This window comes from Tamandua tetradactyla, chromosome 24, assembly GCF_023851605.1.
Source record: "Tamandua tetradactyla isolate mTamTet1 chromosome 24, mTamTet1.pri, whole genome shotgun sequence".
Classification (NCBI taxonomy): Eukaryota; Metazoa; Chordata; class Mammalia; order Pilosa; family Myrmecophagidae; genus Tamandua; species Tamandua tetradactyla.
This window is the reverse complement of record NC_135350.1, coordinates 25,368,789-25,379,521: the sequence shown is the minus strand read 5'-3', so window position 1 is coordinate 25,379,521 and position 10,733 is coordinate 25,368,789.

The following is a 10,733-nucleotide window of genomic DNA, read 5'->3' as shown; positions in this document are numbered from 1 at the left end:
GTGTCAACTCAGCCAAGTTGTAGTACCTGTTTATCTGATTGGGCAAGTACTGGCCTGTCTGTTGCAATGAGGACATTTCATAGGATTAGGTCATGATCACATGCGCTGCATCCACAGCTGATTCCATTTGTAATCAGCCAAACGGGAGTATCTTCTACAATTAGTGACGCTAAATCTAATCACAGGAAGCCTTTTAAGGAGGACTCAGAGGAGACAGATCCCATTCCTGCTTCGGCTGGTGAGCCTCTCCTATGGAGTTCATTCAGACTTTCCATCGGAGTCGTCGGCTTCACAGCCTGCCCTGTGGATTTTGGACTCTGTGTTCCTGTGGTCACGTGAGACATTTTTATAAATTTTATATTTGCAAGTGTTCCCTGTTGATTCTGTTTCTCTAGAGAATGCTAACTAATACATACTATTAACTATAATCCATCTTTTACAGTAGGGTTCCTATTTGTGTTGTTCAGTCTTATGTTTTCATTGTTTTATTTTAGAAACATATATAAAGCAAAAAAATTTCACTTAATCCCATTTGTATATATAATCTAGTGCTGTTTATTATATTCACACAATTGTACTTCCACTATACATTGACAGAATTTACAAACAAGACAAGTAGAAACCATGTACAGTAAGCATTACATGACATTCTGTCACCACACCCTCTCTGCTGGTAAGCTATATTCTATATTGTGACTCTATGAGTTCACTTACTCAAATTATTTCATTTTCATGAAATCATGCAATATTTGTACTTTTCTTTCTTCCTTATTACATTACAAATGATGTCTTCAAGATTCACCCATTTTGTTGTATGCATCAAAACTTTATTCTTTTTTGTGACTTGATAATATATAATTGTACTTACATACAATGTTTTATTTATCCACTCATTGTTTAATGGACACTTGAGTTGCTTCTACCATTTGGCAGTTGTGAATAATGTGGCTAAGGATATTGGAATGCAAATATCTATTGGAGTACTTACAACTCTGTTGGCTATATACTTAGAAGTGGGCTTGCCCAGTCATATGGTAATTCTATACATAACTTTCTGAGGAACTTCCAAACTGTTTTCCACAGCAGCTGCATCATTTTACATTCTCACCAACAGAAAATAATTCTTGCTATTTCTCCACATCCTCTCCAATCAGGTCTTCTTTGGTGGATTCTGTATTACTATCTTCTTCCTTTGAATGGACCATCAATTCAAGCTTATGTTGCTTCCTATTGAAATGGAGCTCAAAGGATATTAAGGAATGATGAGAAAAAAAAAGAAAGGAAGAAAGAAAGAAAGACACAGATGGGCTCAGAGGGTCTGAAGCTTGAGTTTACTTCAGACAGACTTCAGACCATTTTATTCTTAACCAGATCCTGGTTATATATCACAGGATGTCAATAGGCATGCATGCATTTCCTGAGGGAGCAAGGTTCTTATCTTTCAGTGTTCTTCATACTTAACAGAACCTTTTGGGGTAAATATTCTCTTCCTCCCAGACTGCTCTACATAACAATCTCCACGGCAGTAGCCACCATCCTGAGGCCAGCTGCTTCCACAAATTCTGCAGGTCTTGTTCTAACCCTTGGCTCCTACATTTCCCCCTTTTTATTTTATAAGCCGAGGAAAACAAGAATCACATTTTTAGGGTGAATATAAGCAGAGGTGACCGCACCTGTCTTAGGTTGCTCTTAGGCTCTGAAGGAAGGGTCTTACTGGTCATTGGCTGCCAGTCAAGCTCTCTGACTTTGATTCTTTGTTGTTAAACACAGCTGAGGAGGAAGTGAAGTAGTATAAACAGCCCCAAACCTAAGACTTTTTAGCTCTTGGGTAAGTGATTGTGTAACATTACCTCCACAGGCTATATGTAAATTATTCTGAGATAATTCTAATACCCCTTTTTTGTAATTCCAGGATATCAGGACTTAAACTATCTGAAAGCCCTAAAAGATGCCTTTTTACCTTTTCCTATTCTATTTCAGGCAGGTTATATGTTAAAAGGGGGTAATACAAAAACTGCTCTCATTCCATTTACACTTTAAACTTTGTAAAAAATTTAAATTATACATTTGATTTCCAATATGAACCAATGTCATTTTTATATCATTTAGTCTATTATTAATTTGCTCATCAATGAGATTGTCTATGCCACAGTTCACTGGTGTTTTTCTAACAATGCTTCATCTGTATAATTTGATGTAATGCAGTTCCAGCGACTGCAGCCACTGTGATGCTTCCAATGATTCCAATGAAAGCTGCAATAATGAGTCCAATTAGTCTATTAGTCCTTTTTAGATATTCTTTTGCCAAATGGATCAGTATATGTGTTTCTGCAGAGGATTGCCAGGATCTTGACATCTGCACCAGCAGCCAAATACCTCTTCTCCTTGCTGCTATAATTGTCTCATTTTCCTGCAACATAAATGCTTGGAGACAAGTGAATAGAGAACAATTCCCACAATTAGAAGTTTGATTTCTTATATGCATATGAACTTTAACAAATATATATGGATCTCTAATAGATATTTGTATATAGTGTTTATGGCTGCTATTTAAAAAGAAGTTATAGTTACTAGAATTGGCTATAAAAATTGGTCTCAGTCCTAGGAAAATTTTCTGTCAATTTCTTTGACTAATGCTATATTTATCATCCCATGAATTTGGCACAATTTATCCTCCATGAATTAAACCCTGATTTAGCTTGCCTGTCCATATAGTCTCAGTTATCTTCAAGTTAGAGATGGGAGACCCCACAGGGGTTGCATCTCTTACAATTCCATAGGAATCATTAATTATGATAACTGCTCAATCCATATGACATAACTGCCATCCATTCCAACTTTCTTTCCCATCTAACAGGCAAGTATCCTTTGTTTCCATAGAGTTATGCATACAGGTCTTTCTAAAAATGGAAGAATTAAATTTGAGACCAGTTTTCTTCTTTCTGGACCTGGAAATCCTAAACTTGTATTCAGATTATTTTGGTAAAGTTGGATTGGCCCATGTTAGGGCCCACAGCAGAGGTGGGTTAGGAATATAAACCCAATAAGTATGACTATGTCCCTGTCCTTCAGTAGTTAAAGTTATATGTCCTATAATATACATTACCCATTTAGTTATTTTCATCCAGGTTGACATGCCTGGGTTTTATTCTCTTCAAGGGAATCCAAACCGAGGCTCTGTCATCTGCAATTACAAGAGCAAATCCCCTACCCCACACCTTTACCATTCCTGGTTTCCATAAATCATCTTTAACATCTTTCCAATAGATTGGCTAGAGCTGCAGTTCTGTTTGGGTTGTATCATTTTTCTTTCCCAAATTACTAAAATGTAGTTCTGCAGGAGTCTGATGAATTATCATAAGTGATTTTTGTTTAATTTAAAGTAAAAAGTGCTTTTGCTAATTGATCTTTAGGTGTACTTATTTTCATAACATCATTTTCCTGATCATCATCTCCCCCTTTTTGTTTAAAGAGCATAGACTTTAGTGTCAGTTTGCTCATTTAATAATTCCTTGCCTTGAAGGATTATGAGGAATTCCTGTGATATGAGTAATATTAAAAGTAGTACAAAATTTATGAAATTACTTTCCTGTATAAGCAGGACCATTGTCCATTTAATAGATTGAGGGCATCCCACAACAGCAAAAGCATTAAGTAAATGTGATTGAACATGGCAAAAACGATCTCCAGATTGTGTGGTAGCCCAGATGAAATGAGAACAAGTGTCTATGATAACATGTACATACTGCATTTTACCAAAATGTGAAATATGAGTAATATCCATTTGCCATAATTCATTTGCTTTTTGACCTCAAGGATTAATCCCTGATGCAAATGGGAGTGCATTTAAAGGTCCACAGGTTTGACAAGTCCTAACAATGTCCTGAGCTTGCTGTTTAGATAAAGATGGAAATTTCTTTCATAGCCCTTTGCTATTGATGAGTCAATTTGTGAAATGGGGATCTTGCATTACCCCCACAAGAGTATCTGCTTGCTGATTTTGTAATGACAAAGGAACTGGAAGAGTGGTATGAGCTCTTTATATGCATGATAAAAAGGGGAGTAATTCAACTTCTGACTAATGTTTGTAAATGTAAAAACATTCAGGAGAATTCATCTCTTTCAAACAAAGAAGCTGTCTCAATGTGAGTAACTGTTTGGCAAACATATTTAAAATCAGAAACAATATTAAGAGATTGTGGAAAACTTTGCAATACTTGAATTACAGCTACTAATTCAGTATGCTGGGCTGAGGTATAAGGCATTTTCTAACTTGTTTTCCACTGGGGTGACATATTCCCATTAATATTATTATCAGTAAAGACAGTAATAGCTAGCAGGGAAGCCGGAACTATTTTAGTCAAAATCCATTGCGTTCATTTTTAAAAATTGTAAAAGTTTTGACATAGCAAATGATTATTCATTTGTCCTTTAAAATTATTTAATGCTATTTACCAAGAGGTATTGAAAATATATAAACTTTGAACCTCTTACTTTGTGAGATCACACACTATGTGATTAGGATCATGAATTCTTAATTGATAATATTTTTGGTGACGTTTGGCTATTAAAGAAATAATCTTTTGCAAATACGTATTTAAACATTTTTGTCAATTGTTTGGTAAAAAAATCCATTTTAAAACACCATCTTGCTAAAATAGGCCTGTGGGAGATTGCAAGGTAAAGAAAATAATAAAATCAACAGGCTTTTTTAGATCTATTTGAACAAGCTGTCCTTTTTGCATGCATTGTTCAATTAATTGTAACTCTCATTCAGTTGCAACTGTTAACTGCCTTTTGTTTAATAAATCAGAATCTCCTTGTAAAATATCAAACAAGTTTTCTAACATAAAATTAGGAATCCCTAAAGTGGCAGGTAGCAAAAATGAAAGCAGAGTGTCAATAGTGACATGTACCCATAGTAAATGACCAGATTTTTTAAATTGAATTCATTGGATTGATTGAAAAGGAATGCAAGAATGTGGATTCTTTATAATTGGTTGTGCATTTTTGCTAATTTTAAATTTATTGCATGCAATTTTTATGATATTTTCTCACAATAGTGGCCAAATTCCTATTTGCTTACATGACCGGGCCCAGCTGGGTCCTCTGGGAACTGGCTAGGGACCAAGAGGAGCTTCCTGGGACCTAGATATCTTTATTAAAGTATGCTTCCTTCTGGGAGGATAGCCAGTCCTCCTAGCTAGAGTGTACATTTTAACTATTTCTTACCAAGGTCATGTGATAGCAACATCAGTTGCATGTAATGGCAACATCGGGTGAACAAAAAAGACTTCACAAGTATATTTTTTCCTTGCATTCAACTCTCAAATCTGATCTGCTTCTAATATAAGCCATGGTTATCTTGGGATAAATTTAGTTTATACATATATAGTTTATATAAACACTGGACAAAGGATTAAAGTATTTTGGCTTAAAGGAATTTAGGTATTTATATGATTTGAATACTATTTAGTCAGTAATAGATTCATTTATAGTAATAGTACTTAGATTAATAGATTAAGCCACCTGGTTTAGGGTAAGAAGCAGTTTTTGCCAGTATAATGATACCCAGGAGAAAATCAGTACTTTTTATGCAGATAACAACATGATAAAAGTTAGTAAGTTATTTTGATAAAGTGCAGACTCTTTGCTTTTTAACTAATTATTTAGAAAAAAAAAATTTTTCATATCTTTTCATTAGAACAGCCTAAGAGTCCAAGAAAACATTGTCATTTTAGACTCATTAAATCTTTCTTGATTTTAACCATAATTTCCATTTTTACAAACCCTCAGCACTTATTATATTAGTTTAGGCTTTGTCCCATATTTTTCTCATTTAGTAACAGTTATTCATTTTAGGATAAAACTATTCTGTTTTCCTATTAATAAAAATATATCTTTCATATTTTTCATACTTAAATCATTACTTTGAACAAATATTTTACCACACATAATTACCATCAAAATTAAATTTGTTAGACTAATGTTAAATACTTAAAATACTTTAGTTAATGTTTCAAATATGCATTAACTATCAATATATAGTTTTTAACAAGAAGTTTTAGTTTTAAAGTTCTTAAAATATATTTCTTTTTAAAATATGAATAGGAGCTAAACTCATGGCCAGTTTCCAAACCACTGTCTGTTGAGAATATAAGCCAACAAAAGAAGATGGGGCTTCCATTCCCACTGTCCATCACAAGACTTTACCTGTAGCATTGGTATAAATCTCATAGAATAATCATTCAGACTTAACAAAGGTAACCTAACAGAACACCTTGAGTCAGAACTACAATCCCCAACCTCATACCCCCTTGGGGACCAACCTGCCACAGGAACCATCAATGAGCACTGATCCCCATTTGGTATGGCACCTTTCTCACTGAATACTCTCTGACTCAAGTGTACATGAATCCCTATATAAAGGCAGCCCATCAAGAACAAGCCCAGAAACCAATCTTTCTTTATTGTGCTCAGCCAAAGGCATGGCAAAGAATCAATTTTTAAAATCTATCATAATAAAGCAGTTCTTAGAAATTACAACTGGTGTGGGCATGCCAGGCTGCAATGACTCCATAGGCTGAACCACAGTATCAACTTTTATCAAATCAGTCAACATTCTCCATTTTCCTGACCTCCCTTCTACAATAAATATTGGAGAATTCCAAGAACCACGAGACTCCTCTAAACGTCCTGCTCCAAACTGTTCCCAAACAACCAAGTCAGAGCCTCAAACCTCTCTATAGATAAGGGCCACTGCTCAACCCACAAAGGCCCATCTGTGGTATTTGTAGTGGATGTCCCTGGAGCGTCTCCTCACTTTATGCTTTAAGAGTTCCGTTATTAGATTGCTGTTTGGGCACTAGTTGCTGAGTCCATCTCAAGCAACTGTCATAAAAGGGTAAGAAGGGGTAGTGGGAGATTGAGAAGAAACACAACTTAGAGTTTAAAAAAAAGCATGAGCCAGGTAGTTAATTGCCTGACTGAACACGATAACCAAATAGAAACAGGAATATTTTCCCTGTTTTGTTATGTTCGCTGCAAAGCCTTCATAACCAATTTCCATTACTTAAGATTTAAAACAGTGTGGCCTTAAGGCTGAAACCAAAAACAATGTTTTTGAATGAGCTCAAATAAGCTTAAAAATTCAGATGTTTTAACAGGCACCCCAATAGCTTTAACACACACACATACTCCTCCAGCTGCCTATTACGATTACCCGTTACCCTGATGATCCAAGGAAAATGCTTACTTTACCAATATGACTCGAGTCCTCTTCTATCGGCTGGACACACATGCCTCTAATGAGACTTTTCTTTTGTTCCTTAATATTGATTTGGAGTCTTCTTCTTCAAGCCCCACACTGGGCACCAAATGTTTCTTCCTATTGAAATGGAGCTCAAAGGATATTAAGGAATGATGAGAAAAAAAAGAAAGGAAGAAAGAGAGACACAGACCGGCTCAGGGGGTCTGAAGCTTGAGTTTACTTCAGACAGACTTCAGACCATTTTATTCTTAACCAGATCCTGGTTATATACCACAGGATGTCAATAGGCATGCATGCATTTCCTGAGGGAGCAAAGTTCTTATCTTTCAGTGTTCTTCATACTTAACATAACCTTTTGGGGTAAATATTCTCTTCCTCCCAGACTGCTCTACATAACAATCTCCACGGCAGTAGCTGCCATCCTGAGGCCAGCTGCTTCCACAAATTCTGCAGGTCTTGTTCTAACCCTTGGCTCCTACATGCTTCCTTGACTTGTACTCTTTTGTTGCACAATGTACATTTATGATTTTATAGTGTCAACTCTGGAGTTCAGTTCCTGGGTTATCCCTTGAGTTGTATCCAACTAGTGATATGACTGAGATATTCAAAAGAAAAAAAAAACCCTAGATAAGAGGATTCTTTTAATCTCTGAAAATTGTCCCTGTTTTGGCTGGTGTTCTACTCAGAGCTTAGGCCTACTATGAGGCAGATCAGCCCATGGTAAATGGGATGTGCAGGTTCTTCTCATTCTTATCTGAACCTACTTGGAGCTAGAGATGTTGGGGCTGACTCTTATCCTGGGCCGGTGCTTGATAGATGCCCAGGAATTCCTCATGTATAACTCATAGGAGTACAGGTGACATTTTCTTTACTGCCTTTCTAAAAGAGCTCCTACCCTTCCTGGATGCTCTTTCCAGTGACTTAATGCAGTCAGTCCTTTAACCCAAGCCTTTTTCAACTTAACTGTCTCTCACATTGTGGCAGCCCTTGGCACGCAGCTTCAGTACCCTCAGGTCAAACTCTAGGAAGGCTATCAGAGTCAGGTTCAATTGCTCAGTCTCCCAGTTAGCCCCAGTGTGCACACAAGGGCCATTTGGCTCCCTCTGCATAAGGCTAGCGACCCACAAGGCAACCACAAGCTTCACAGAGGCGTGTGGTAGAGGAGGTGAGAAGGGGACCAAAAACTGTCCCAGGAATTTCTATAGCTTTTGCAGCTCAATTTTCTTAACTGACGACATGTCCAGTCAATGCAGACCTTTTACTTTTTTTTTGCAGTTTGAAGAAGGTTACTGTCTTTAGGATTCCTCTGTAGCCTTTGCTAAAGTGGGTTCTGAATAATGGCCCCTCTCAGAACCAGCCCCAAGTAATCTGAAGTAGTTGATGAAAGTACAGACACACATCCCCAGTGTTTGGATGATGAGATCTTTAAGCCCCAACGTGGTACCAAGAAGATGAGCCAGGAGCCAGATGTCCAGTCAGCACTGCTTCTGACCACAGGGCTGGGGGATGGAGTTGGTTGCTGCTACAGGGAGGATAAAAATCGCAGGCCTTTAAGGCAATTTTCCAGCCACTTCCTTCTGCTCATCCCTGGGTGTGTACTATGTTTCCGTAGACTCCTGAATTTCAAAGTGTTTGGTCCAGATATTTCCTGCTAGTTCAATAGCTGCTTTGGTGGAGGGACTGATTCCAGGGGCTTACCAATCTGCCATCTTCTCATGTTGCTTGTAATCAATATACTAAGTGTCCTGTTTTAGGAATGTTCAAAAGGGAGGAAGAGGAGGTGAATAGAAAGTAAAAGGTCAACAACTGCTCCGAACCCTTCCTGCATTTCATTACGTTTTAAGATTTTGTAAAAATAAAACCAAATGCCTTCAATATTTCCTCCCATTAGGAAAAGAATTCCCGTCATTCCAGCTTTCCCTTGATAATCAGTTTCCAGAAACTTGAATTCAGAAATACTCAGTCTTGAAGGCTGTTCTAGTTTGATAGCTGCTGGAATGCAACATACCATAATGGAATGGCTTTTAAAAAGGGAAATTTAATAAGTTGCAAGTTGACAGTTTTTGGACCATGGAAATGTCTGAATTAAAGCAAGTCTATAGAGATGTCCTATCTAAGGCATCAAGGGAAAGATACCTTGGTTGAAGAATGCTGATGAAATTCAGGGTTTCTCTCTCAAGTGGAAAGACACATGGCAAACACAGCATCATTTGCTAGCTTTCTCTCCTGGCTTCCTATTTCATGAAACTCCCCGGAAGGTATTTTCCTTCTTCATCTCCACAGGTTGCTGGCTGATGGACTCTCTGCTTCTTGGGGTTATGTCATTCTCTGCTTTCTCAGACTCTCTTGCTTTCTCCAAAATGTTTCCTTTTTTCTAGGATTTCCATAAACTAATCAAGACCCACCTGAATGGGTGGAGATTGTCTCCACCTAACCAGTTTAACAACTGCTCTTAATTGAGTCACATCTCCAGGGAGATGATCTAATTACAGATTCAAACATACAGTACTGAATAGGGATTAGAAGGAATGACTGCCTTTACAAAATGGGATTAGCATTAAAACACAGCCTTTCTAGGGTACATACATGCTTTCAAACCAGTACAAAGATCTTTCCCTCCTCTATCCCCCACCAAACCTGCAGTATGGTGTCACACGCAGGACATTTGTTAAGATCATTTAGGAAAAAATGTATTGAGAACATTATAGATTTCTTCTTTCTGGGTGAGTGGTAGTTTCCAAATGTCATAATTAAGTAAGAAATATCTGGGGCTCTTCTGACTTGCTTTCATTCATCCTAAATTCACTGAGTTTTTTTTTTTTTTTTTGATTGCTACACACCAAAGGACAGGTCTGGGTAAGGACACTGGATATGTTTTCCTCTTTAGTAAACGTTGTGTGTAGGTAGTAAAGAGTGTCTGAACATTCTTGATGTTTGTGATATTGCTTTGGAAATGGTTTTCTACACTATGAGTCCTGAGTGAATGAATCAATTAAACCAATTCCATATAACTGGCCTTTAATCTTATCAAAAGTGTGTTTCATCCCAACTATAGTCTTCATTCTATTTTCATTTTATTTTTGTCCCACAAATTTTGGCATCTCTTTTTAATCCAATGGTCCACTCCCAAATATTGTGAGGTATTTGATAGGCAAAAGAAATTAATTCATTTCAATACAATTGTTACTTTAATACCTTCAGAGGACACTGAGGAAGTATTGCACGAGTATTTTGTGCAATAATAATTTGTTAATTAACTAAATGCTAGATGTTTTGGTATCTATCAAATATATATTTTCCCACCCACTAGCACAATTTCTGAGTATGTTGTTATTGATTCTCCCAAACTGACTTTGTTTTGTAATCCCAGAGCAGTTTCTGTGATTTGTGAAGTTGCCAAGGTCAGTCCAGAGTTTTCCTGCATTTTTATTCCTTGTTTATGTACCATTGCTTAAGGGATTTA